General features: G+C 46.2%; 1 long non-coding RNA gene across 1 annotated transcript in view; it reads right to left on the reverse strand.

Moving 5' to 3' along the window:
* Nucleotides 1-21,161, reverse strand: part of LOC309533932 — a 159,567-nt gene that overhangs the window by 92,203 nt on the left and 46,203 nt on the right. The window contains exon 2 of the long non-coding RNA XR_014220543.1: nucleotides 11,114-11,192. This is a non-coding gene — a long non-coding RNA (uncharacterized lncRNA). The remainder of the gene's footprint in view (nucleotides 1-11,113; nucleotides 11,193-21,161) is intronic.

The raw sequence follows: 21,161 nt of genomic DNA on the forward strand, positions 1-21,161 counted from the left end.
GGGGAGGTAAAAGCCCATGGATCCTCAGGATTTTTACACTGGGTCACCCCAAATTCACCATCAGATCACATGTCTGTGGTCACAGTATGAACCACAAAAATCATACATCCACTGTTTCATTCAGAATATTTTTTTTCTTGTTTTCCTCCTCTAAAAACTAGGTGCGTCTTATGGTTGGGTGCGTCTTATGGAGCGAAAAATACGGTAGTTTTTGCAAGAGTGCTGGTTTGTTCTTTTTTTAAAAAAAAGAACACTCTGGCTTTAATTCATACCAAAGCTAGCCATCCGGTAGCCCACATGTGAAAACAAGTCAGCCCTTTCTTGTGGAAATGAATGTTTCTACAACCCGAAGTGAACAGTGGCTTTGGTTGAGGTCTTCCACCCTCCTGCTGTTGGCAGAGATCGCTTTCACTCACTGCCAACTTGGGCAGCCCTACAAAAGAACGGATATTAATAATCCCTATCCGTTCCTTCCCACGTGGCACCTTTGAAACCACTCCATTTGCTACGTTGCTAGAATCAAGTGGCACAGATGAGGCTGGCTATATATAGGCGATGGGAGTTTTATGCATTTTCAAAGAAACTGGCATTCTATCTATCCATGGACAGAAAAGCTTTCTTCCCGTTCTGCTGGAATTGTCTCTGATTTTTTTCCCGTGGACTGCAAGCATGTGACATCCCATCCCAGATGTGGGGCCAGGCCGTGGCTGTCAACTTACAGATTTGAAAATAAGGGACTAGCAGCCTTGAAAATAAGGGATCAGCAGCCAAAATAAGGGATTTTCCAAACCCAGGTATGCTCAGCTTCTGAGCCCCTCCGAGCCAAAGGCAGAAAGCCCAGCCAGCAGCCAAATGAAGCCTCAAGCGGTGGTTCCCACAGCGCAGCAACCCGGCAAAGGGGATGCAGCAAGGAAAACCACCGTCACCTCTCCACTGGGAAGTGCTGAGAAAAGGCGAGTCCCCAGGCAACGCGGCCGATTTGATCGGCACAAGGCATGCAAGCTCCACCCCCCGTCGTTACTAGACTCCTTATTGGGTGAGCAACGCAGCCAAGCAACACAGTTGGAGCCTCCCTCCTCCCTGGCTGGCAGGGAGGGAGGGAGGGAGAGGAGCTGCTTCCTTTGAAACCTGGGAAATTTAAGTGACATCATCAATAAGGGACAGCAGCGGGACACGGCGCTGGGATAAGGGACTTTCCCGCCAGATAAGGGACGGTTGACAGCTATGGGCCAGTCACCTAATCTCAGCCCTGCCACACAACAAGTTATGCTGCATCCGGTAAAGTAGACTCTAGTCCATGAAACTTTATGCCAGGGGTAAGCAACCTTTTTCAGCCGTGAGCCCTCCCTCAGACCATGTGGTGGGCCGGACTATATTTTTTTTTGGGGGGGGGGGATGAACGAATTCCTATGCCCCACAAATAACCCAGAGATGCATTTTAAATAAAAGCACACATTCTTGTTGTTGTTTAGTCATTTAGTCGTGTCCGACTCTTCGTGACCCCCTGGACCAGAGCATGCCAGGCACTCCTGTCTTCCACTGCCTCCCGCAGCCTGGTCAAACTCATGTTTGTAGCTTCGAGAACACTGTCCAACCATCTCATCCTCTGTCGTCCCCTTCTCCTTGTCCCGTCCATCTTTCCCAACATCAGGGTCTTTTCCAGGGAGTCTTCTCTTCTCATGAGGTGGCCAAAGTATTGGAGCCTCAGCTTCAGGATATGTCCTTCCAGTGAGCACTCAGGGCCGATTTCCTTCAGAATGGATAGGTTTGATCTTCTTGCTGTCCATGGGACTCTCAAGAGTCTCCTCCAGCACCATAATTCAAAAGCATCAATTCTTTGGCGATCAGCCTTCTTGATGGTCCAGCTCTCACTTCCATACATCACTACTGGGAAAACCATAGCTTTAACTATACGGGCCTTTGTTGGCAAGGTGATGTCTCTGCTTTTTAAGATGCTAGGAGGTGCTACAGTGGTACCTCAGGTTAAGTACTTAATTTGTTCCGGAGGTCCGAACTTAACCTGAAACTGTTCTTAACCTGAAGCACCACTTTAGCTAATGGGGCCTCCTGCTGCTGCCGCGCCGCCGGAGCACGATTTCTGTTCTCATCCTGAAGCAAAGTTCTTAACCTGAAGCACTATTTCTGGGTTAGCGGAGTCTGTAACCTGAAGTGTATGTAACCTGAAGCATATGTAACCCGAGGTACCACTGTACTCATGTAAAAACATGCTGATTCCCGGACCATCCACGGGCCAGATTGAGAAGGTGATTGGGCCGCATCCGGCCCCCGTGCCTTAGGTTGCCTAACCCTGATATATGCTGTAGCGAAACTGTTGAGGCAGCTGCTATGACAACTGAGCCACAGATCAGGTTTAGTTCCCTTTAGATGAGAGAGCACTGGAGTTTAAGGGTGTTCTGTACCATGTTTGCTTTACAATAGCACAAGGTGAAGCACACGTAAACAGGCCCTCCTCTCGCTGGCAGCAGATCCCACGGCCTTTACAATGGATTCCCAAAGCAGCCTTATGCAGGTCTCCCAGTTCCATCTAACTCCAGCCAGAAACTCTCCACTCTCAACCTAACAAATAATTGCTCTTTTCCGCACCTCCTGCAGAGCAATAGCTACCAATACTTACCCCCAGCTGGTGGAATTACCCATGCGGGATACTTCCACAGCCATAAAAGGAACAGTACTTTTGCCAAGTTCATGGCTCCAATCCGCTCACTGTAATCAGAAAGCAAAACTCACATTATATGTCCAGAAAGAAGTCTATGTACTCCCACAGCAAAGGACCAGGGAGACAGGAATTCAGGGTGGGTGAATCTGTCCATTTTGGTTTTTCTCATTTTTCCAATCTGAAGCTCAGTTCTCCACATAAGTTTGTGACTCTGCTTTTTCCAAAAGTCCTTGTGAATATCTGCATTTTAGTGCAATTTTCTCTTATGTGTGTAATGTTGCCTAATATGTACATTGCAAATCAATTTTCCCTCGTGTTTTTTCTATGTTATTTTCACTAATTTTAACTTTGCCGCGGTTATGTGCATTTATTTATTTTTTGTACACGCTGCTATATTGCAAAACTCGAGGGAAGGGCAAATTTTTAAGAATGGCCTTGTTTCAGTTAGCATACAGTTTGGGAAAATGCAAACCAAATGGCCTTTAAATGTGAACTAAATAATTAAGACGCTATAGTATTTAATACAGAGTGGAAATCATATGTTGTACATTTTCAGAATTATTGTAAACAGATTAAATCATTAGCAGGAGTGATGTAAAGACGTGCAGTAATATAATAAATATTGAATTAAAGGAGATAAATAATAATTAGGTTTGACTTGGAAAAGCAGTAAAAGTATTATAAACATAAGCAACCGCGGAACGAGGGGGAAGGAGGTCAAAATAAGACATTGTGGAAAATGTTGTGTTTGTTTATTGTAAAATGAAAATTATAAATAAAATGTTAAAAATAAAAATAAAAGTGAACTAAATTGATGTTCTCCCCCTGGTGTGCGTTTTTACAGCTGGAACTCAATGCAGTTAACTTGGCAAAGCAAAGCTTCCTGTGCCCTTTTAAAATGTGGTTCTTTTTGGGGGGGTGTTATTGTATTTTGTATTTTGATTATATTGTGGTATTATATTTAGATTAAATAAACTCACTGGAACTCCATTCCAGCAACTCTCAGGTGGACTCCACTGCCATTATAAGAAAACAAGACAGGCATTCATGATAAGTTCCGGCACCTCTTTTTTCTAGAAAAATAGCGCTGGTTCTCCCCGATCAACCATCATTGAGAGGTTTCTCACAAGGCACACCGGTGTGGTGTTGTGACTGAGAGCAGGAGCTATCCCTGCAGTTCAGATGTCACCTATCCCAATAACTCACCACATGGACTTAGGCAAGAGCCACATTCCAGCAACAACAAGAAACAAGCAGATTAGGAATCAGGAATAAAACTACTTGCTTCGCTTTAGGAAAAGGAGCAGTCAGAGAAAATGGAAAGTGTGTGACCGCTCTTAACACTCATCTATCTCACTCAGGAAGTATAAAGCAAATCTCAGAGAGCAAATCTCACCTACGTACATTTGTTTCTCCGTGCTTTTCAATACAGTGGTACCTCGGGTTAAGAACTTAATTCATTCCGGAGGTCCATACTTAACCTGAAACTGTTCTTAACCTGAAGCACCACTTTAGCTAATGGGGTCTCCCACTGCCGCGACGCTGCACGATTTCTGTTCTCATCCTGAAGCAAAGTTCTTAACCCGAGGTACTATTTCTGGGTTAGCAGAGTCTGTAACCTGAAGCGTCTGTAACCCGAGGTGCCACTGTACACTTAAGCAGGGGTCGGCAAACTAAGGGTCGCAGGCCGGATCAGGCCCAATTGCCTTCAGGATCCGGCCCAGTCCGTGGATCAGTGTGGGGATTTTGTTCGTTCGGACTGCGCCATTCCCCCCCTGCGCCATTCCATTCCCCCCTTGCGCCATTCCATTCCCCCCTCCCCCTCTAACACACCGCGACGCCGAGGCCTCTCCCTCCCTCCTCCCAGCTTCTCCCCGCCCTGCCTAGAGGAGGAAGGGGGCTGGGTTGTGCTGGCTGAGCGCCATTTTAAGCAGCCCTTCTCCGGCCCACCACAAGGTCTGAGGGACAGTGGACCGGCCTGCTGCTAAAAAAAAATTGCCAACTCCTGCTCTTAACAAATAGCGTGAACCAAGGCCAGTCTGTTTATTTTTTGCTTTGCTTTCCTCTACAAAGTCACAAAATTCAACCACTGAAAGAAGAGGAAACATTCCGGAGGTGGAACATTTTATGAATACATTATTGACTCAGAGAGGAAGTTTTAAGTCATCCTTGCTGCTAAGTCCCTTTGGTACACAAGTTTCTTCCACGGAAAATAACCAGAAGTGACCAGGGGGCGGTGGGGGGGGGGTGGCGGAAAATGTGCTAGAATTCTTTTTGCTCTAGAGGCATACAAAATATTTCGACAGGGGAAGAGCACAAGCACAGATTAACCACAGCAGTTATCTGAATGCAGAATGACTTTCAGGAAGTCGCACAAGAATTGCTGCAATGTGTCTTTTTGAAAACACTCCATAAGCATGGCTTCTATGCCTGGGTAGTCCTTCCTGTGTGGCTTTCCCCTCCCACCCTGTGCCACAACACTGAGCCCAGCTGATAAAAGTAAAAAAAACCTAATCCTTTCCCCTTATGCATAGCTGTCAACCGTCCCTTATTTCGTGGAAAAGTCCCTTATCCCAGCGCTGTGTCCCGCTGCTGTCCCTTATTGATGATGTCCCTTAAATTTCCTGGGTTTCAAAGGAAGCAGCTGCTCTCCCTCCCTCCCTGCCTGCCAGGGAGGAGGGAGGCTCCAACTGTGTTGCTTGGCTGCGTTGCTCACCCAATAAGAAGTCTAAGAACAACTGGGGGGTGGAGCTTGCATGCCTTGAGCCGATCAAATCGGCCGCGTTGCCTGGGGACTTGCCTTTGCTCAGCGCTTCCCAGCGGAGAGGTGACAGTGGTTTCCCTTGCTGCACCCCTTTGCTGGGTTGCTGCACTGTGGGAACCACCGCTTGAGGCTTCATTTGGCTGCTGGCTGGGCTTTCTGCCTTTGGCTTGGAGGGGCTCAAAAGCTGAGCATATCTGTGTTTGGAAAATCCCTTATTTTGGCTGCTGATCCCTTATTTTCAGGGCTGCTGGTCCCTTATTTTCAAATGTGTAAGTTGACAGCTATGCCCTTATGGGGTACCCAAGAGCCCATATAGAGTCCTTTTGTAGGTTCTCTATCAGTAGGAGAAAATAACAGAGACCAACCAGAGAATATTGAGAAGCAAAGCAGCTAGTAAGACTGATCTTTATTAACTGTTGCAACAAGGTGCGCCCCTCTCATGCAGGAGGAGGAGGACCCCGAACCAAGGTGTGCCCGCCCTTATAAAAACGTTTTAAATTGCCCGCCATGGAGTCCAAGACCACCCCCAGAAACATACATACATACATCACAGAAGGGGTGTAGCCCAAGACCACCCCCCAGATGCATCATACCTACATCACAGAAAAGGCGGTCTACAACAGAAATCTGAGCGCGTTGTTTATCTCCTGTCTGGCAAGTTACCTGATTGCATTGGGTTTTGGCCACTCTTTTGTTATTATAACTACTTAATTCCTGAATCTAGGTCACAGGCTCGCACCCTGTTCATATCTTGAATTTGCCCTTAGGACAGGATTTGTGAGGAAAGAGACAATGGGGAGGTTTCCCACTTTGACCTTGCAGAGAAATATTTGAGGTTGATTTGTTCAGGACCTAATCTGTGGGGTTTCAGACATGTGGTTTATATATACAGTTATGAACATTTAATTGTTTATATATATGACCTTGCAATTCTTATAGCAGCAGGCTACGTGAGCAAGGCAATGTGCCAGACCCAAAGCAGCTATCCCACAACCAGGGGCATTGGTTGCTCAGTGGAGGAACAAGAATTATTTAAAATAAAAAATTCCTTCCAGTAGCACCTTAAAGACCAACTAAGTTAGTTCTTGGTATGAGCTTTCGTGTGCATGCACACTTCTTCAGATACACTGAAACAGAAGTTGCCAGATCCTTCTATATAGTGAGAAGGTGGGGAGGGGTATTACTCAGAAGGGTGGTGGGAATGGGAGATTGGCAGATAGCTGAGATGAGCCTGTTGACGACTCTAAACGACTGTAATAGGTCTTACAGGAAAAGGCAAGGTGTGAGAAGGTGAAAGATGGCTTAGTCATGTATAATGAGATAAGAATCCAATGTCTTTGTTCAGACCAGGTCTCTCCATGGTTTTAAGTTTGGTAGTGAGTTGCAATTCAGCTTCTCTTTCCAGTCTATTTCTGAAATTCCTTTGTAGTAAAACAGCTACTCTGAGATCTTGTATAGAATGTCCTGGGAGATTGAAGTGTTCTCCTACTGGTTTCTCTGTTTTGTGATTCTTGATGTCAGATTTGGATTAGGATAGGAATGAGAGGCTGGGAGTTGAACTGCGTGCTAAGTTACACCTTTTAGAAGCTGCTCTTCACATTGCCACTCTTATCAGGTGCAGAAAGCTGCTCTAGAGGGGAGAGGTGATTCAACAGCAAACAGCAGCTTCTCTTCCACTCCCCTTAACACAATGTACTTCACAGAACATGCTCTATTGACCCTGAGCCAGGGCACATGACTGCAGAAGTACAGGGAGTGTTGTTAGAGGATGGGACAGTGGGCCTGAGATGAAGGTCCTTGTCACCAGGCCTTCGTGCCAGATTCCAGTCTCCTTTCCCCTTTCCCTCCCCTTTCAAAAGGTGTTTTTGTTGTTACATTGCTTACACGAATGATAGGAAACCCAGTCTCTTTCATATGTGGTGGACTTGTAAAAGGGTAGAGACATCACCTTGCCAACAAAGGCCCATATAGTTAAAGCTATGGTTTTCCCAGTAGTGATGTATGGAAGTGAAAGCTGGACCATCAAGAAGGCTGATCGCCGAAGAATTGATGCTTTTGAATTATGGTGCTGGAGGAGACTCTTGAGAGTCCCATGGACTGCAAGAAGATCAAACTTATGCTGCCATATACCTGGGAGCAGGCACAGTGCATCCAGAAGCGCACTGCCGGACAAAGGAGCGCCACTTCTGGTGGCTGTGGCGAGGCCGAGAAGGCCGAACACACCTGCACCCACCCACCCCCCTATTTCCACCTCGTCCAGTCGCGGACAACTCTGGGGTTGCACGCTCATCTCGCTCTATAGGCCAAGGGAGCCGGTGTTTGTCCGCAGACAGCTTCCGGGTCATGTGGCCAGCATGACTAAGCCGCTTCTGGCGAACCAGAGCAGAGCACAGAAACACCCGTTACCTTCCCACCGGAGTGGTACCTATTTATCTACTTGCACTTTGACGTGCTTTCAAACTGCTAGGTTGGCAGGAGCAGGGACTGAGTAATGGGAGCTCACCCCGTTGCGGGGATTTGAACCGCCAACCTTCCGATCGGCAAGCCCTAGGCTCTGTGGTTTAGACTACCTGCGTCCCAATTAGGTAGGTAGGTAGATGCAAACTTGCACCATGGGCCTTTGTTCTGAATCCTTTAAATACCTAGCAGCACCCTGCAGAAGAGGCTAGCAATGAACCAAGTGGCTCTTCAATAGCACCCTTGGGTTCTGCCGCAACCATATTCAGAGGCATAGGATTAGTGCCAGGGACTGGCTGGACACGGAAGAGTAGTGGTTGGTTACTGAGGAGTGGACATCGGGAGGAGGAGGGTTGGAGACTGACTTGGAAGAAGGGATGCGTCACCTGGGGGAGCTTGTCACAGCCAGGAGACGAGAGGCAGAGGCAGGAGAAGAACATGTGCAAGAGGAGGGAGAGATGGGTCAGGCTGGTGTGGAATCAAGGGCTTCCCCACCTCTTCCTCCGGCCAAAACCTCCCCTGCTCCACTGTCTCCCAGGACCAGGAGAGGACTGAAGCAGGAGGAGCAGAAGCAGGGGTACATGTGGGCATAGTCTTTGCCTGCTTCCACACAACTCAGGTGGGGGAGATATAAAAGTTGAGGTCAGGGGCCTCTCGGTTGCAGAAACAGCCTCATTAGATGCCCACACAAGAGTAGCTGAAAGATGTGGAAATGATGGGCATGCCTTTTCCTAACTTGTAAGCGTGCCTTTGACAATCAAGAGTGAATTCCTGGCATACAAACGATGAACAGGTCAAATCTGTAATGATACACTGGGCAAAGGATCTGGGACATAATATTCAGATGGCAGACCGGGAAAGGTTATGGAAACAGATTTGAAAGCAAATTGTATGAAAATGATGTACCGGTGGTATTTGACTCCTAGTAAATTAGCAAAAATGTATAGAACAAGTACCAAGACCTGCTGGAAATGTAAAGAAAATGAAGGTACCTTTTATCACATGTGGTGGTCATGTAAGGTAATAAAAGCTTTCTGGGAGATGATAAATAATGAAATGAAGAAAGTGTTTAAAATAACTTTTGTTAAAAAAACAGAAGCTTTTCTATTAGGAATTATAGATTCAGACGTTCCGAAGGATCAAAAGAGACTTGTTATGTATGCGACGATAGCCGCACGGATGCTACTAGCCCAGGGATGGGAAGAAGAAAGAGTCCCTACCAGAGAAGAATGGCAAGCTAAGCTGATGGACTACACCAAAATGGCAAAGATGACTGGAAAACTCAGGAACCAAGAGGACAAAAACTTTTTAAAAGGATGGGAAAAAATTGCAAGTTATTTAGGAGACCACTGCAAGCAGATGGAAACATTAGCAGGATTTTAATCTCACCTGTAATGTAACAAATAAAATATGGATTGGTATAAAATACAGATTATGGAATAATATGCAGTTGTAAACGTTGACAATAGGATCCATGGAGGAGGTGGGGGAAAGTCTCAAGATTCAGAGTAATCTCTATATATGGATACACATTGGGATTGTTATAATTTTATGCTTGTAAAATCAAATAAAAATGATTTCAAAAGAAATGGAAAGACTTAATTTGTCACTCTGGGCATTCCCTGCCCAACCACGTCTTGACAGTCAGGAGGCACCCTCCAGTTCTTGCCTGTATTTTAGAACTCAGATCCACCTGGCTTTCGAAGCCCGGTTCTTTCTTTTTGTTAAAGTATTACATAGGACAGGCGGGGGGGAAACCACCCTGCAATTTGATCACATCAGTTTATCTGTAATGGGGCTGCACCAGCATTAGCAAATACGTATTTCAAACATGACTGCCGCTCTTCCAGATATCCTTGCGTCTCAAGGGTAATGGAAATCTAATGGCAAAGCAGAAATGCGCAGATATGAAACCTGTGTTTATGTTGCCCGATGGGTTTAATACTTAGCCAAGCAATCAAAGAGAAGTCACCGTTGTGGTTCAGGGAGCAAACGCTGCAATAAAACTCAGGAGAGGCAGGGCTCGTATGCTAATGAGGCAAAGCGTTGCAATTCACCCCAAGTCAGCTCCTGCAGCGCCATATCATGGTGCCCCTTACTGGCTGGAATACAGTAATTTCCATACAATTAGTTTAATCAGCCAGTTGTTCACGTGAAGTGCAGCAAATAGGTCCTGCAACTTGAAAACAGTGCTTAGCATTAAAAGGAACGGAGCATTGCCGGTGGCAGTTATTGGCAGAACATTATTCTGAACATGCACCGTCTCAGACGAGAGATTGCGCCGTGATGTGTTTTGATTTTTTTCCTCTGTCCCCTGCCACTCTGAAACCAGATGTGGAGGCTGAGCAGGTGGTTGAAGCCGAAATGCAAAATCGCGTCCTAAGCACATATTATCAGATTATCATTTCCATATCTCAGTGTTGGGCAGTCTTCCCCTTGCTCTCCTTTCCCAGGGGAAACATTGTCTTCGCCTCTGAATCGGTGCAAACAGCAATCTGTGGGAAACCTGAATTGCCATTTGCTCTGAATGAGCGCTAAAGAGCAGTTTTCCCTGGGGGAAAGCAGTGGTACAAGAGGAAATATGGATAAGCCCAAATGCTGGAAGAGGTGAGTTAGGCTAAAGAACCCTGCCAACTTACCAGTAGCACTTTAATGCGGCAATGCTTCAATATTTCTAACCGAAAGAAGCCACTTTTTAAGGTCATGAAGTGCTGGGCTGACACTAAAGGTAAAGGTAAAGGGACCCCTGACCATTAGGTCCAGTCGTGACCGACTCTGGGGTTGCGGCGCTCATCTCGCTTTATTGGCCGAGGGAGCTGGCGTACAGCTTCCGGGTCATGTGGCCAACATGACTAAGCCGCTTCTGGTGAACCAGAGCAACGCACAGAAATGCCATTTACCTTCCCGCTGGAGCGGTACCTATTTATCTACTTGGACTTTGACGTGCTTTTTAACTGCTAGGTTGGCAGGAGCAGGGACCGAGAAATGGGAGCTCACCCCGTCGCGGGGATTCGAACCCCCAACCTTCTGATGAGCAAGTCCTAGGCTCTGTAGTTTAACCCACAGAGCCACCCGCATCCCATGGGCTGACACTACTGCAGTGTCATTCCTTTGGACCAGTGTCCCAAATTCCTATATAACCTTGCTCACTGAGGGGTGAGTGTTTCCTACATTGGTCTCTCAGGCTAGTCTTCATCGCAAATGGTTAGAAGTACCTGAAGGCAAAGCTTTCTGCAATCCAGTCTGATACTGACTTGTGAAGCACGGAATTCAGTATTCAGGTGAAAGCAGCATCTGCAACAGAAGATTGCATTATGTAATAATACGATTGTATTATATAATACAAAAATATTATATAAATAACGAGGAGGACAGAAGTCATGCGGTGACATAATTATTTGTGGGCATTATTACATTTGGTGGACTGAGAAGAGCGGACAAAGGTAGTGATTATGGCTAGGACATTATGCCCTCTAGGACTAAGGTATCATAAAAAACTCAAGGAGACATGCTCTTGGGTAAGGGTGGTTATGCAATTTCAGCAAAGAAGGCAAATAAGATTACCCCCTTTGTTAAGTACAGCAAACATGCACTCGAGAACAAAGCAGTGGGTGGCACTTTTTAGGAGTAATAATAACAATGATTTTATTATTTGTACCCCACCCATCTGACTGGATTGCCTCAGCCACTCTGGGTGAGGTGAGTAACCCAGGTCTCTCTGAGCATAAATACTGTCAGTGTCCAATCTTATCCTAGGCATGTTTACTCCTAAGAGTAAACCCCACCCAGACTTGGGGGTCCAATCAATGGTTGGGATAATAGACATAGAAACCACATGGTCCTCAGGAATCCTGCCCAGTGAATACTACATATTTGTATATGAATCCATGGTCCACATGCTCAGTGCATACTTCACATCTGTACCGGCTCAACAACTGGCTTGTTGGGAATTTGCCCATGCCATAGCTGTCAACTTACAGAGTTGAAAATAAGGGACCAGCAGCCTCGAAAATAAGGGATCAGCAGCCAAAATAAGGGATTTTCCGAACACAGGTACGTTCAACTTCTGAGCCCCTCCGAGCCAAAGGCAGAAAGCCCAACCAGCAGCCAAACGAAGCCTCAAGCAGTGGTTCCCACAGTGCAGCAGCCCGGCAAAGGGAATGCAGCAAGGAAAACCACCATCACCTCTCTGATGGGAAGCGCTGAGCAAAGGCGAGTCCCCAGGCAACGCGGCCGATTTGATCGGCACAAGGCATGCAAGCTCCACCCCCCCAGTCGTTCTTAGACTCCTTATTGGGTGAGCAACACAGCCAAGCAACACAGTTGGAGCCTCCCTCCTCCCTGGCCGGCAGGGAGGGAAGGAGAGGAGCTGCTTCCTTTGAAATCCGGGAAATTTAAGAGACATCATCAATAAGGGACATCAATAAGGACACAGCGCTGGAACTTTCCCGCTAGATAAGGGATGGTTGACAGCTATGGCCCATGCCCACAACATTAACATAACACGCCCAAGTAAGCATGAATTTTACTGCAGCGTTATTCTTCCTGGGAGTCTGCTACCAGTGGCATTGGCTTTCTTTTCGCAAGAGCTTTCCAAGCATTTTTCCAAATAAAATGGCTGGAAAGTGACGTCATATGCAGTTCGTTTTTTAACAGTGGAGTGGATATCTGTCACATTTTGTTTTGTGTTTTAGTGGCTTTCTGCACACCCACTGTCCCACCCGGGCGCATGGAGACAGACCATAACCCTTCACGTGGAGCATGGGACATTTACCGAAACACAAAGAGCAAAGAGGTGTATCAGATGTGTTACGGAAAAATCTAGGTGTGAGGCTGCTCAGTCACCCAGTAGAGCCCGTGGGTCGCTGCAGAATAAAGGGAGGAGTCCAGCCACCAACCAGAGCAAATAGCTGTAGACCAAAGTTTATTGCACAACAGGTTCAAAGGGGAATTTTGAACCCCGAGGATGGGGTGACAATGACTTTTAAAACTTTCCCACCATATCCCAGAACAGAGTTTGTACAGCATCATTGATACATCATTGCTACATCATTGACATGTCACAAAAGGGGAGGGGTAGACAGGGGTTACGCTAGTTCAACCTTGGCAAATGTGTCCAGACAAGTCCTTGGTACGAGATTAGCATAAGCAGACATGTCAGGGCAAGACCCAGGTATAAGATTAGCATAGGCAAACACCTCTGAAGTCCCACCACCCAAAGTACTGTACCATAGAACTTCCTTTGCATGTCTGGACCCCTTGGCAAGTCTGGCAATGAGCTCTGGCTTCCCTTGGAGAACAGTGAGCCCAGCAATTGTCGCCTCTGGGCATTTCCTGGAGTGTATACATGTCTTCAAGCTTGGGGAGATGGCAGGGGAAAAAGTCCTTTTTCCAAGGGCAAAATGGTGTTGGAATGGAGGAACTTGGCAAAGGTGTTGATTTTATATTATTCATAAAGCTAGGTATATTCCCTGAGCTGTCAAGTCGAAAGGATACATTCAGGCATAATATTTGTAACTGTTAACAACTTTAAAGAAGTGACCCCCCCCCGGTAATTTCCATAACAGATGGGAGCCATGGAAAATAGGTTTACAGCTCCCCTTCCTTTGCACACTAATATGGGCCTCATCTGCACTATACTTTTAAAGCAGTGTCATAACACTTTAAACAGTCGTGGCTTCACCCAAATAATCTTGAGGAATTTTATTTTGCTAAGGAAGCAAACTCCAGGGATTGTAGCTCTCTGAAGGGAAAGGGGGTCTCTAAACAACCTGCAACACCCTTAACAAACCACAGTTCCAAAATTCTTTGGAGAATTAGATTTAAAGTGCTGTGACTGTTTGGTATTGCCTTAAATGTACAGTGGTGCCCCGCAAGACGAATGCCTCGCAAGACGAAAACCCGCTAGACGAAAGGGCTTTCCGTTTTTCGATGCGCTTCGCAAGACGAATTTCCCTATGGGCTTGCTTCGCAAAACGAAAAAGTCTTGCGAGTCTTGCGATTTTTTTTGCTTTTTTGCCCCTTTTTCTAAGCCACTAATAGCCTTTTAGCCGCTAAGCCACTAAGCCTTTAATAGCCGCTAAACCGCTAATAGTGCTAATCCGCTAAGCCGCTAATAGGGTTGCTTCGCAAGTCGAAAAAACCGCTAGACGAAGAGACTCGTGGAACGGATTAATTTCGTCTTGCGAGGCACCACTGTATAGTGCAGATTGAATCAGGGCTACAGTTTGCTGAAGGCTAGAATACGTCTCTCTGTCACCCTATTACACTATCAGGCTGATAAATATTTTACTTTCATATCATCAGTGACATCAATGGTACTTTATAGCATTAGTAAAAAGGAAAAGCCCATGACTCAAGAATGCATAACAAAGATAGAAAAACAGGAGTTTTGTGTTGTTATGCTCCCTGACACACTCTGCAGAGACATGAAAAACGGACTACATGGCATAATATATATTTGCATATAGGTATCATGTTGAATATACGATAGCGTTTTTCTTATACAGTTGTACCTTGGTTTTCGAAGAGCCTAGTTCTCGAACGTTTTGGCTCCCAAACGATTGAAACCCGGAAGTTAGTGTTCCGGTTTTCAAACATTATTTTGGAAGCCAAACGTGCGACAGGGCTTCCGATTGGCTACAGGAGCTTCTTGCAGCCAATCAGAAGCCACACTTTGGTTTTTGAACGTTTTGGAGTCAAACAGACTTCCGGAATGGATTCCGTTGGACTTCCAAGGTACGACTGTATTTGGTTTAGTACAACACAGGTGACGATGAAGGCCAGCAAAATATGCACTTCATCCAAGCAGAGGCCTGCAATCTCTCACATATCCCCAGAGACATTATGCACCAAAGATGTTCCAAGCCTTTTTTTGCTAACCTTCTGCCTCTATCTCCAAAATAGCCAGTTTCTTCACTTACATACACACACATCTTCATCAGAATCTGATGACTGCCGAAATTCCAAACATTCCAAAGGAAGCTCTGTATCAAAGCCATTTTCAAACAAATGAGCTCTCAACATTCTCCTAGCCATCCTGGACAATTGAAAACCCGTTCTCCCTAACAAAATAAGGTTGCCCAATCACTCTATCACTGAGCAGGGCTGCAGTGAGGTCAATGGGGCATTCAGACTATTGCTATTTTCCTCTGGGATTGAATCACCACCCGCAAATCCAGGTTGCACAATGAAAACTGAATCGGCTCTCTTGCACAACTAACCCACTTCCCCCAAAAAACAGACTTTTTGCAATGAAGAAAGTGGTGATGCAATGCACTGCAAAGTGTGAGGGACTGATTGCTTAGTAAACAGCCAGCGCCATCCCCATAAACGGCGCAAACACCTCAGGATGAACGCTTAAAAAGCAGGTTGGCTAGAAGTAACATTCAATGAGAAGCCATGATTTATTATGGTTATTATTTCAATTCCTTATCCACCCTTCACCATAAGGTCCGGTGGAGGGTTACAGCAGTTTAAAAATAGAAGATTAAAAACAGCTTAAAGGAAATTAGTCAGAAGAATATGGCAGGGTCATGTATACAGGGCTTTTTTCAGCTGGAACCAGTGCTTTCCCACCTTAAAAAAATGTTTAGGGGTACTCTCATTTTCCTACTCATATTGAAATACTGCCCCTCAACGAGGCCAAGCTTAGATTGACAAAATGTTTAGGGGTATGCGTACCACTGCATCCCCCCAGGAAAAAAAAGGCACTGGCCGGAACTCACCAGAACTTAATTCTGGCAACTCTCAGATGGGTGCAATTGCCATTCCAAGAGAACAAGGGTGGTGTTCATGGTGAGTTCCAGTGCCTCTTTGTCTAGAAAGATAGCAGTGTGCAGATAGATAAAGGGGGAATGAGCAGAACAGTGGTTGGTTTCTCTGTGGGAGTCTGGAGACATCGGGACAGTCTTTGGAGCCCCATTCTGCCCCCCCCATTGACCACCTGAGGCCAGTACAGTGGTACCTCAGGTTAAGTACTTAATTCATTCCGGAGGTCCGTTCTTAACCTGAAACTGTTCTTAACTTGAAGCACCACTTTAGCTAATGGGGCCTCCTCCTGCTGCCCGCCGCCAGAGCCCGATTTCTGTTCTTATCCTGAAGCAAAGTTCTTAACCTGAAGCACTGTTTCTGGGTTAGCGGAGTGTGTAACCTGAAGCGTATGTAACTCGAGGTACCACTGTATTCAAAGCTCCCATTGTTCTAGGCACATTTTGCAACATTAGCATGAGCTGTTTCTGAGCTCTGGGCGCAGTACTGCGCCGAAAATTTCAGATTAAAACTGCCACTGCTAAAAGGAAAAGAAGCCCTTTTTCTGCCTCCCCACTTCCAGCTACTCTCTAAAGACTGGGAAAGAGACCCTCTTACGAATATTAGGGGGGTGGGCAGGTTAAGGATTAGACCAATGTGAAAAATGAACATAATATTTTAGCTGAAGTGCATTCATTTTCAGCTTTCTATTCTGGGGCGCGGGTGGTGCTGTGGGTAAAACCTCAGCGCCTAGGACTTGCCGATCGCATGGTCGGCGGTTCGAATCCCCGCGGCGGGGTGAGCTCCCATCGTTCGGTCCCAGTTCCTGCCCACCTAGCACTTCGAAAGCACCCTTAAGTGCAAGTAGATAAATAGGTACCGCTTTCTAGCGGGAAGGTAAACGGCGTTTCCGTGTGCTGCGCTGGTGCCGGCTCGCCAGAGCAGCTTCGTCACGCTGGCCACGTGACCCGGAAGTGTCCTCGGACAGCGCTGGCCCCCGGCCTCTTAAGCGAGATGGGCGCGCAACCCCAGAGTCGGACACGACTGGCCCGTACGGGCAGGGGTACCTTTACCTTTACCTATTCTGGTTATAAAAAAAGAAAGCGCCTAGACATTCCATTGTTGCACTCATAACCAAGGTTTAAGGTGCCATCCCTGACCACTGGTCCTGTTAGCTAGGGATGATGGGAATTGTAGTCCCAAACATCTGGAGGGCTGGAGTTTGCCTATGCCTGCAGTCTGGCCTTTTTGTCTTAAGCAGGGCCAGCCCGCTGAACAACAGAAGCTCTCTGCTTAGTTTGCCAACTGTGAAATAAGCATTTTAAGTTTCAGAACAAACCCTTTTAGCAGCAGAAGATATCCGCTGACCTACCATAGCTTTACTCCTAATCCCCTGCTTCCTCACTGTTCACTACAGCACCGACGAAGCTTCATGAATGAATGGGTGAAGTGCAATATCATCACTTGTTTCTTTTCCTCCTATTCCTTCATTATTTCATTTTCCAATGGCTTTCAAAAAAAAAATTGCTGCAGACCTACAATCTCAACCTTATGAGTCATCGGCATTACTCATCCTGTCAGCTAGACACCAGCTGTTCTCTCAGGGATAATTCGCTAGACGAGATGTGTCCTCAGAATGGCGATTCACGGTCCCTTCTCAAAGTGAGAGGGCAGAGAAGCCAGTAACAGGTTCCAGACATCCTTGCTAAAACATCGGCCGCTATTTTGTGCTGGGAGCAACACAGAACACCAAAAGGCACTCAGAAACACCGGGAGTGACTAAAGAGCCTGGCAAAAAAAGCGAGGCACGAGGCTGCCGCAGAAAAGATCAATCTGGCATCTTCTGTTCCCTGATACTCTAATGCCACAAAAACACACAGGCTGATATCACCACATCACAACTTTCTACAAACCTACTTTGCATCAGTTGACGGCGCTTGTGGGGTTGAGGAAACTCAAACCCTGTGCTGAAATCACATTACAGATTTTCCACATCCAGATAAGGGCATGGAGCTGCTGTTTTCGGTGGTAGATATTGTGATAGGAATTTTGAGGTCTTAGATATATGTTGAATGTTCATAAGTGTACCAACCAAGCACGTACATAGATCAGCACGGGAAAACCAACCTGAAACCGTTTTTGATTCCCAAACTGACCAAATGTTTTCTCTGCAAGGTCAAAGGAAAATGGAAAAGCCTCCCCATTGTCTTTTCCTTCACAAATCCTGTCTTAAGGGCACATTTAAGATATGAATAGGGTGTGAGCCTGTGACCTGGCCCAGGAACTAAGTATTTATCAATACAAAAGACTGGCCAGGCTCCCCAGGCAATCCAAACAAGTGACCATTAAACAGATAACCTGGCAGACAGGAAAAACAACATTCAAATTTCTGTTGTAGACCACCTTTTCTGTGATGTAGGTATGTGGGGTGTGGTCTTAGGTTACACCCCTTCTGTGATGTAGATATGATGTATGGAGGGGTGGTCTTGAGCTCCAGGGCAGGGAAATTAAAATGCCTATACAGTGGTACCTCTGGTTACATACGCTTCAGGTTACAGACTCCGCTAACCCAGAAACAGTACCTCGGGTTAAGAACTTTGCTTCAGGATGAGCACAGAAATCGTGCGGCGGTGGCGCGAGGCCCCATTAGCTAAAGTGGTGCTTCAGGTTAAGAACAGTTTCAGGTTAAGTACGGACCTCCGGAACGAATTAAGTACTTAACCCAAGGTACCACTGTAGTTGGGGAGAGGGTGCGCTGTGGGGAGGGTCCCAAGGGGTCTGGAGGGCCACTTTAGCCCCCTACATGTACAGTGGTACCTCGGGTTACATTCGCTTCAGGTTACATACGCTTCAGGTTACAGACTCTGCTAACCCAGAAATAGTGCTTCAGGTTAAGAACTTTGCTTCAGGATGAGAACAGAAATCGTGCGGCGGTGGCGCGAGGCCCCATTCGCTAAAGTGGTGCTTCAGGTTAAGAACAGTTTCAGGTTAAGAATGGACCTCCAGAACGAATTAAGTGCGTAACCAGAGGTACCACTGCACTGTATAAGGGCAGGCACACCTTTGTTCTGGGTTCCTCCTCCCTCCTGCGTGTGGGGAGTGAGGACCCTGTTGCAACAGATCAATAAAGATCAGGCTTACTAGCTGCTTTGCTTTTCAATAATATTCTCCGGTTGGCCTCTGTTATTTTCTCCTACCGATAGGGAACCTACATAAGGACTCTATATGGGCCCTTGGATACCCCATAAGGGGGAAAAGGGCAGATTTTTTTTTACAACAACGGTACCCGCCGTGCATGCGAGGGCCAAAGATTATTCGAAAATGGGATAGCATGGAGAACAGGAAGCTTAGAGCACAAAACAAAACAAAACAAAACAGCAGGAGCCAGGGGTATAGAGTGGGGGGGGCATTGGGCCAGGTGCTTTTTTGAGAGGCGGCATGACCAAGCGCCCCCCACCCCCCACAAAATCTCCCTCAATATAGCTTGGCTTTGACACACAAATCAATATATATATTTTTCCCCCTGGTTGCATGCACAAACCCACCATTCTACTGCAATGGTATTTACTTACTGCATCTAGTTAGAATTCCTTCAAATGAGAGGAAAGAGATTTATTTTTGCCACTTTCCTACTTTAGACAGCGCCGTATTTTTCGCTCTATAAGACGCACCAGACCATAAGACGCACCTAGTTTATGGAGGAGGAAAACAAGAAAAAAAAAAACATTTCCCCTTACTTTTTAGGAGGGAAAAAGGCTGTCTTATAGAGCAAAAAATACGGTATTTCCTCTTAGTGATATATCCCACTTCTCCCCCTCCCCCTCCCCCCACCAGATGGCTTAGTCTAACTAAGGAAGGCTTAAACAGATTTGACTCAAATCCCTACAATTGTCATTGGCTAAGCATTAGCAGCCTGGCATTGCTCAAATTCTCCGCGATTCATGTCTCCTCTGCAGTTTTCTTTCTGCTCTGGGTGTCCTTTGCTTCCTGCAGGTGTAATCTGATAGAGAACTGCACATGTTCCTCCACATACCTGGAGGGTGGGGCAAATCTGCAAAAGAAAGGCAACCTCTTCTCTCCAGGGTTACGTTGCTGGACTCTGCTGGCCTTTCGGCCCTGCTCTCTTCCTGTTCCCATATTTGCATTAATGCATTTTATTTTCCTCCACAGAGTTTGCGTATGTCAGCTTATGCTGTCTCTGAACAGCCAGGAGAGGGCCTTTACCAATCACAGCTCTGACTTCGCTCATTGGCTTAAAAACACACAACAGGTGGGATGATTTAAAGAGAAATTGCTTAACTGCACATTAAAAATTGTAACTTGCTTTCTAGAAAGGCTAAAGACTTGTTTTATTTTTTATTTTTTTCTTTAGTGCTCAGAGTCTCTGGCCCCCAGGGTCATGGGCTCCAATGACGGCCTCCATTCTAGTGTTGTAAACAAAATCTGCCCTTTTCCCCTTATGGGGTATCCAAGAGCCCATATAGAGTCCTTACATAGGTTCCCTATTGTTAGGAGAAAATAACAGAGGCCAACCAGAGAATATTGAGTAAGCAAAGCGGCTAGTACAGTGGTGCCTCGCAAGACGAAATTAATCCGTTCCGCGAGTCTCTTCGTCTAGCGGTTTTTTCGTCTTGCGAAGCAACCCTATTGGCGGCTTAGCGAATTAGCGCTATTAGCGGTTTAGCGGCTATTAAAGGCTTAGCGGCTATTAAAGGCTTATCGGCTTAGAAAAAGGGGGGAAGCGGGGGGAAATCGGAACACTCGCAAGACGTTTTCATCTTGCAAAGCAAGCCCATAGGGAAAATCGTCTTGCGAAGCAGCTCAAAAACGGAAAACCCTTTCGTCTAGCGGGTTTTCCGTCTTGCAAGGCATTCGTCTTGCCGGGCACCACTGTAAGCCTGATCTTTATTGATCTGTTGCAACAGGGTGCTCCCCTCACACACAGGAAAGGAGGAGGACCCTGAATAAAGGTGTGCCCGCCCTTATATAGACATTTTAAATTCCCTGCCCTGGACAACCCCCCCCCATACATCATACATACATCACAGAAGGGGTGTAACCCAAGACCACCCCCCACAACATCAGACCTACATCACAGAAAAGGTGGCCTAAAACAGAAATTTGAATGTTGTTGCTTTTCCTGTCTGCCAGGTTATCTGATAATGCCTTATCTGATTGCCTTTCCTGGTAGTCTGTCCATTCCTTTGAAATGGTGATTACCCAATTCCTGCCCTCCCTCCTTGCAGAGAAAACATTTGGTCGGTTTAGGAGTCAAAATGGTTTCAGGTCGGTCTTCCTGTGCTGATCTATGTATGTGCTTGGTTGGTACATTTATGAACATTTATTATATATATAAGACCTTAAATTTATTATTACACTAGCAACCTCGAAACCACACAATCGACCCACTGCAGTTTTCATTGTTGAAAATTGGCCACCTAGGCAATGCCAATCTGACTCACCGTGTAAACAACAGCAAATACAGTGGTACCTCGGGTTAAGTACTTAATTCGT

The sequence above is a fragment of the Podarcis vaucheri genome (genome assembly GCF_965113315.1).
Source record: "Podarcis vaucheri genome assembly, chromosome: 6".
Lineage (NCBI taxonomy): Eukaryota > Metazoa > Chordata > Lepidosauria > Squamata > Lacertidae > Podarcis > Podarcis vaucheri.